Here is a 7,480-nt window from a genome sequence, read left to right on the forward strand (position 1 = left end):
GAGGGGAGAAGAGAGAACAGAAGTGAGAAAAAGCAAGCCCAGACTGGCTGTTGCCTTCAAGGACATTTAGTTTAAAGAAACAAAACAAAAAAAGAAAACCAAGCATTTCAGTCTTGTGTTATAGCTCAGGGACAGAGCACTTGCATAGCATATGCACAAGGCCCGGGGTTTAATCCCCAGCACTGCCAAACAAATAATTTAAAAAACATTTCTAAATGTATATTTATTTAACAATGGAGTTTCCAAAAATATAAGAAATAAAAGTCACCAAATGCAGGAAGTTGCTGCTGTAGGAGTCTGCACCTTTCTTCTGAAGTGGATAGATTGGGCAGTCAGGGAGTCAGGAAGTCATGAATAACACAATGTAAACCAAATGGACCTGACTGTGTTTATTGAATCCTCCACCCTACACTAAAAAGTACACATTCTGTTCAAATCTATCTGGACTATTCGCTAATATAAGCCATATGCTTGACCATAAAAAAATCTGAATATATTTTAAAAGATTGAAATAATACAGAGTAAGATATGGCCACAACAGTATTAAATTAGGAACCACAGTGAAAAGTTATATGGAAAATTCTCCAAATGTCTTGAAAATAACCACACCTGTCTCTTACAATCCATGGATCCAAAAATAGTTGGAAACTATTTGAAAGAAATAATAATTGAAACCGCATATTGACATTAGTGGGTTGGACATACAGCAGTATTTGGAAGGAAACTGATACTTTAAAAAAAGTTTTTTAGATTTATTTTATTTTTAATTGTGTGTGTGTGTGTGTGCGCACGCACATGGGTGCTGAAGGAGGCCAAAGACATTGGCTCAGTCTCTTGGAGTTGCAGTTACAGGAAGTGGTAAGCTACCTGCTGTGCGTTCTAGGGACCCAAACTCTGGTCCTCTGAAAAACAGGTACGGTATGTTCTCCTAACTGCTGAGCCATCTCTCCTGCCTCTCATTATGCGCCACACAACACATACATTCACACTTAGTACATATACACACAAAAAATATAGAATAAATTTTTAAAATAGTAAAAAGCCCCAAACAGAAATGGGACAACACAAAGACAACATGTTACTGACAGTCAACAGTGATTTAGTGGCTGGGGATTTCTCACCGCCAACAATGGGCACCAAGGAGAAGTGAAACGACATTGTAGCAGGATAAGCAAATGTCACCCCAGGAACCTATGTGCGTGAACATAGCCAGGATAAATCTGTTCATGAGCATGACGTAAGGTTATTCTTAGATGAAAGGAAACGAAAAGAACAGAGTGACAGGAGGCTGGCTCTGGAGAGCTGCTGAAGGAGCTCTTCAGAGCAAGGGGAAATGAGGCCAGCAGGATACAGGCAACGAGGAGGGCAGGTAAAACACTGCACTGCTCTGACGCTCTGAGTTTTTCATGCTGGTGAGATGGCTCAGCAGGTAGAGGTGCTCAGTGCCAGGCATGGGGACCTGAGTTCAGACCCTGGAACCCATACGATGGAAGAAGAGAACCCTCCTGCAAGCTGTCCTCTAACCCCCACAATTGTGCTATGTCACGTGTCCCCCCCCAAAAAAAAATGAATGCAATTTAAAAAACATCTAGAATGCCTGAGGATTAGAAGCAAAGACTTTAATTTTGTCTGAAAAAAAAAAAAAAAAAAACCAACTACAGGATAACTGCATTGTAAAGTGAGAAGAAAAGGGAAAAGCATACTAATGGTGTCCCTATAGCTGAGAAAATATCGAGCTGATGAAATACTGGCTGCACATAAACTGCAATTTTATATATATATGCTGTAATCCCTTCAGTATTCACCAGAAAACTGTCCAAGATGATAAACCAATGCGTAGGAAACTGAAATAGAAACAAAGGTCAATAAGAGAAAAAAAATAAAGCCATAGACTTAAATTCTAGCATATATTATCATATTACAACACATTGGTATATCAAACACCACTAAGTGCAAATTGTCGGAATGGAATTTTTATGTTATTTTATGTGTCTTTTTTGCCTGCATGTATGTATATATACATCAAATTCCCTGGAACTGGAATTGTAGATGGCTGTGAGCTGCCACATGGATGCTGGAAGTTGAACCTAGGTCTTCTGCAAGAGCAACAAGCGCTCTTAACTGCTGAACCATCTCTACAGACCCTAAAAGTTTTTTTTTTTTACATAAACAGTTATATACTGTCTATAAGGAAGCTCAAATATAATGCTGTAGTTACGTTAAAATGATAGAAAAGGCTAGAGCATAAAATCACTAGTCAAAAGAAGACTGAAAGTTTGTATCAACAGCAGCCAAAGTAGATTTCAGAGTAAAGAAAACTAAAGACACAAATGTATTGCTTGATAAAAAGGTCAACTCACCAAGAATCATGCATTTACTTTTTCAATAGTCTTTTAATTATTTCTAACTATGAGGGTTTATTTGCTTATTTTTATTTTATATTTTTATTCTCAGATTCAAAAGACACTTATAAAATAAATATACCAAGCATGCTCTAGGAGAATAATACATGTATCTGATAAATAAAAACCTCTATATACAAATAACACCCACTCAATAATAAAAAGGCAAACAGAAACAATGTTAAAGTATCTAATGGGTGCGATAGTGCAAGTCAAGACTATCAGTAGTCCTAGCTGCTCAGAAGGCTGAAGCAGGAGGATGGCTGAAGCCTAAGAGCTTGAACCTACTCCACGGTACAGAGCAAGAGCCTGTCTTTACAAACAAGAAGGGCCAGCAACGGAGCTCAACTGGTAAAAGCACTTGCTGTACGAATGTAAAGGCCTGAGTTCGATCCCTAGGTCCCCTATAAAGGTGAAAGGTGAGAACCAACTCACAAACACTGTCTTCTGACTTCCACATATGTACCATGGCATGCATGTGTGCCCATGCTGAAACGTACATGGCATGGATGCATATGCACCCACACAACTTCATTTAAACATTAAACCTTGAGACAGGTTCTGTAAAGGAAGATACATAAATGACCAATAAACATGCAGCAAAGAAACAAAACCATCTGGGATACCATTTGCATCCACTTAGAATACCTTAAAAAAAATCAAAGCATTTCCATCCCCTCCCCCCCAAAACTCTTATTACCAGATGTTTGTGACAATGTGGAAAAAGAGTCTTTAGGGTTTTTGTTTGTTTGATTGCTTGCTTGCTTTTGTAGTGTTTTTTTGTTTTTGTTTTTGTTTTTGAGGCAAAGTCTTGATATGTAGCGCAACCTTGCCTCAAAATCTTACTCTTACTCCAGCCTCTTGAACCCCCCAGCACGTGCCAACCTCCTTGGCAGGAGAATTCTTCAGGTTTGCTGGAGGGACTATTGAAAAGCATTGTAGCCAGAGGCAGCTTGTTGTATGGGCTCCTTGGAGACTAGGGTCCCTTGAGCTCAAAGGGCAGCCAGGGAAACATGGCAAGAACCCATCTCAAAATAACAATTAAAAATGCTAGCCATTTGGGAGACCTGCCTGGCCATCCAACTGTCAGAACTTTTTACACTCTACACACATCATCTGTATTGTTCCCTGCCTGTGAACTGTATTTCCACGTTAAAAAAAAAAAAAAAAAGGTAAACCAAGAACACATTGCAATACTGTTGAAAACTCCATGCTTCTGATTGCTAAGGTCCAAACTCTCCCCCACGGCTTGGAAGGGCCTATGCGATCTGGCCTCCATCTGCCTTCCCTGTGGTAACTCATCCTGCCCTCCTCTTTACTGTATAGCCACTCACTCGGTTCTGCTGTCTCATGAATAGTCCTGGGACTTGCTGCTTCCTCAGCTGGAAACACAGATTCCGTGGCACCTGGCAAACTTAGCTTGTTCTTATTCCTTGTCTTACTCCTGCTGTCCTCTCCTCACAGTTTTCCTGCCCCTGCCAAAGCAAGTGCCTTCCAGTTAACCTTTGGCATTATCGTCCTTGTTTACATTTTAGCACTGCCATCATGTGTTAAATTTTGTCCTGTGTTGTTTGTTTAATTTTTTGAAAAATTTGTACGGGTTACATATGTATTTACATGTTTCATTTTCAATGTTTTCTGTCTTTGTGTGTGTGTGTGTGTGTGTGTGTGTGTGTGTGCGCGCATGTGCATGTCATTCTCTTGCTTCAGTTTTTGAGAGAGGGAAGCTCACCGATTCAGCTAGACTGGCCAGCAAGCCCCAGAGAAAGCCTGTCTATGCTTCTCCAGCACTGAGATTTTTACATCCATGTTCGATTGTGTGGCAAGTGCTTTACCAACCGAGTCTACCCCCATGTTTTCTTCACTGCATGGTAAGCTGGAGACGGCGGGGCATGCCTGTCGTCTGCATGTCCAGGAGGCTGCGGCAGAAGGCCTGGTGGGAGCATGACACCAGGATGAGCTACACAAATAAAAGCCATCTAAAACAAAACACTGCATTCGCCTGATCTGAAACAGAGCCACCACACAGAAAGCACTTGGTAAATACTGTTGGTTGAAAGAATGAACCGCTTTCTGGGGATGAAGAAGGGTGGAGGTAATTCCTCAGTGAATATAGGAAACGTGGTAGAGGAACGTGTTCCTTCAGTCCATTTCATCTGCATAAGTACCCTAGAATTTTTTTTTTTTAGAAGAATATGATGCATGAACTGAAACAAAAAATTTCTCATGGGAATAAAAGCCTGATTCTGAACTATTAAGATATGCAGGCCAGACTGCTTAGCATGTACAAAGCCCTAAGTTCAAGACCCATACCCCAAATAAATGGATACATACACAGTACTGAAATACAAGAAATTACCTGAAATTAAGAATATTGTGGAAGTCAGGAATTGTGAATGAGAAGAAATGTCTTACATGTGTATCGATCATTTGATCCTCCCAGACATTTGGTGTGTGGGCCAAAGGTCCATAGGGGCCACGTTTAGTGGGAGTTACTCAGAAAAACATGGGTTGCCAATACTGATAGAAAGTTGAATTGAACTTTCCAATACATAAAAGCACAAAATAAGACGGGCTGATATGTTGTGAAAAGCACATGAAGCCATTCATAACAATGCACACACAGAGAAGCATCCCGGACACACAAAACTTAGTGTATAGTATCAGAACTCAGGATTGTGACTACCCAAGGACACAGCGTTCTGCCTGTATGTGTGCCTGCAGGCCAGAAGAAAGCACCAGATAGCTTATAGATGGTTGTGAGCCACCCTGTGGTTGCTGGGAATTGAACTCAGGACCTGTGAAGAGCAGCCAGTGCTCTTAACCTCTGAGCCATCTCTCCAGCCCAGTCATTTCTTGATTCTAGACACAGGATCTGTTTTTCTGGGAATAGTCACAGTCAAAATTCATTAAGCTGAACATTTTCTCTGTTTTCTTTCAACTTTTTTTTTTTTTTTAACTTAAAGTGTAGCCAAGTGCAGACTGCACACTTTAATGTCTACACTCAGCAGAAGGGGAGGGAATGATGACCAAGAATTCAAAAGGTCATGATGGAGTGTCCAACCCTGGGCCAAATGAGACTTTCTCAAAACAAAAACAAAAAAAGAAAGTCTAAATATTCAAGAACATTTAGGAATTTGGGAGGGGCATAGTGGAAGATATAAGGGTGGCTTTTAAAATAAAGTGACTATAAAATAACTAACTATCACCATCAACAGCCTGTTTTTCCTCTCTCCCAGTTGAGGCAGGTTCAGTCTGCTCTCATTCTACCTACAAGAATCCCTGCCAGCAGAAGCAACTAATTTTTATTTTATCAGTTGATGCGGGCAAAGATATAAGCCTGTGCAGGTCAATGAATACAGAAAAGCCTTGTGGGCACAGAAGGTAATGAGGCAGTCTGCAAAACCTTTTTAAGTGCAAGGCCTGTTAACACCCTTCACCCTCCCTCACCCTCAACAAGTTCCAAACGGTGAACTAGAACGTTTCACACGTAGTGTGAGGTATCAGTTTCCTCCAAACTGATACTTCCCAGAGAGTACCCGGAATCAAAAGGGACAAATTTTAGAGTGCAACCTGGGGGCCAGGTGAAGAGAGAGCTGCTGGCTCCCCAGCAGGCACTTTACACCGGGATCCTCTCTAACTTGCTGGGGCCAGTCAAGGAATGGATGAAACCCTTCCCCTGTCCCAGTGCCCGTCCCTCTGCATCTTCCTCAAGCTAGCTGCTTGCCAGCACAAAGCAGGCCTCCGAGGCTCTACCCATTGCCGCTAGAGCCAGCTACACAGATTTCCCCAAATCTGAGCACATCTTTCCCACCCAGCAGAAAGCAGTTTGTCTCAACTCCCAGTCTTTCTCCCTGCACACTTTCCTCCAGAGCTGTCTCTCTTGGCTCAGTCAAAGGTGCCGCAGGGTCCAGGTCTCCTGTCGCAGACATCTGAGCTTTCTGGTTCCTCGCTCCCCTTTCTCTAGCAACTCTTCTGTTTGGTAGCATCCCGGCTCTGGTTCCCCACTGCTTCTGACCAGTCTGAACACTTGGCTCCTTTGCTTCCCAAGTCTGATTATAACAGGGACAAATTTGCCTGGTGCCTGACGCCTGAATCCTTACCCACAGGCATCAGTGCTTGAAAGAGAAACAGTCCTGGTGTGACCAACATAGGACATGTTGGCATTCTTCTCAGTTTAAGAGTCCTCCAGGCTGTCTTGAAGAACCTGAAAGCTGAGCCCCTTTCAAAGCCCTTCCACGAATGAGTGACCCTGCGCTGGACAGAATAACGGCCTATTAGACCCAATCGTCTCCATTTGGCTGTGCTTTCCCCTGTCTGAATCTTGAAGCCTCCAAAGCAATAGCGTCGGGTGTCTGGTTTCCTGAACACACACAGTCCTGCTTTGGAAAGCCTCAACCTGAAGGAGGCTGAAACCAAATACCTCCACCTACAATTTACTTCCTCTGAGTTAAGAGTCGGCCTCCTTTCTTATCTGCCTGACAGGATATTGGAGGGATCAAATCAAAAGGCTGTAATGACCCCCATTTCCAGGTAATTGCCTTTGCATGGGCTGTCCTGCCACAGACTGTGCCCACAGCAAAGTCACCAGCACTAGTGTGCCCGTCTGGAGTGCAAGCCCGCGTCTTAAGAAGACGACGCAGGCGCGTCTGTACCTTCAGCGCGGCTCTCGCCCTTCATCTTCACAGAGCACGCTGAGTCTGGCTGGGCTTCTGACGGGGCTTCTTCCCGCCCGGGTTTGCTCTTCTGATGGTCTGTGTTGCTGGCTCTGCAACATGGCTGACCCCTCCATGAGGAATCCTTTTCTTTTCCCATGTATCTATCTCAGCAGGGCTCTGCATGCCGCCACAGGGAGGGTGCAGACCTTCAGCCCGTCCTGGTGCTCTTTTGGCATCCTGTCTGTAAGCTGTGCTCTGTGGCCAGCTGGCTTTACAGTGATTTACGCGCTTAAACGTTTTGGAAAGCTTTGCACCCAAATAACACTCGAAAGTGTGATTCTGAGATTCCAGCAAGCAGAGTGCACCAGGAACAAAGCCAGCTACATACCTAAACTGTGGGAAAGTTTTCTAGAGGAGAAG

The 7,480-nt window shown here is 43.1% G+C and overlaps 1 protein-coding gene across 1 annotated transcript in view; it reads right to left on the reverse strand.

Annotated features, from left to right (window-relative positions):
* The window catches only part of Asip (agouti signaling protein), a 69,637-nt gene extending 62,396 nt beyond the window's left edge, over positions 1 to 7,241 (reverse strand). Inside the window, exon 1 of the mRNA XM_060383033.1 lies at positions 7,058 to 7,241. The gene's annotated coding sequence lies outside the window, so the exon portion shown is untranslated. The remainder of the gene's footprint in view (positions 1 to 7,057) is intronic.
* Between the last annotated feature and the right edge of the window lie 239 nt (positions 7,242 to 7,480).

The sequence above is a fragment of the Meriones unguiculatus genome, chromosome 4 (genome assembly GCF_030254825.1).
Source record: "Meriones unguiculatus strain TT.TT164.6M chromosome 4, Bangor_MerUng_6.1, whole genome shotgun sequence".
NCBI lineage: Eukaryota > Metazoa > Chordata > Mammalia > Rodentia > Muridae > Meriones > Meriones unguiculatus.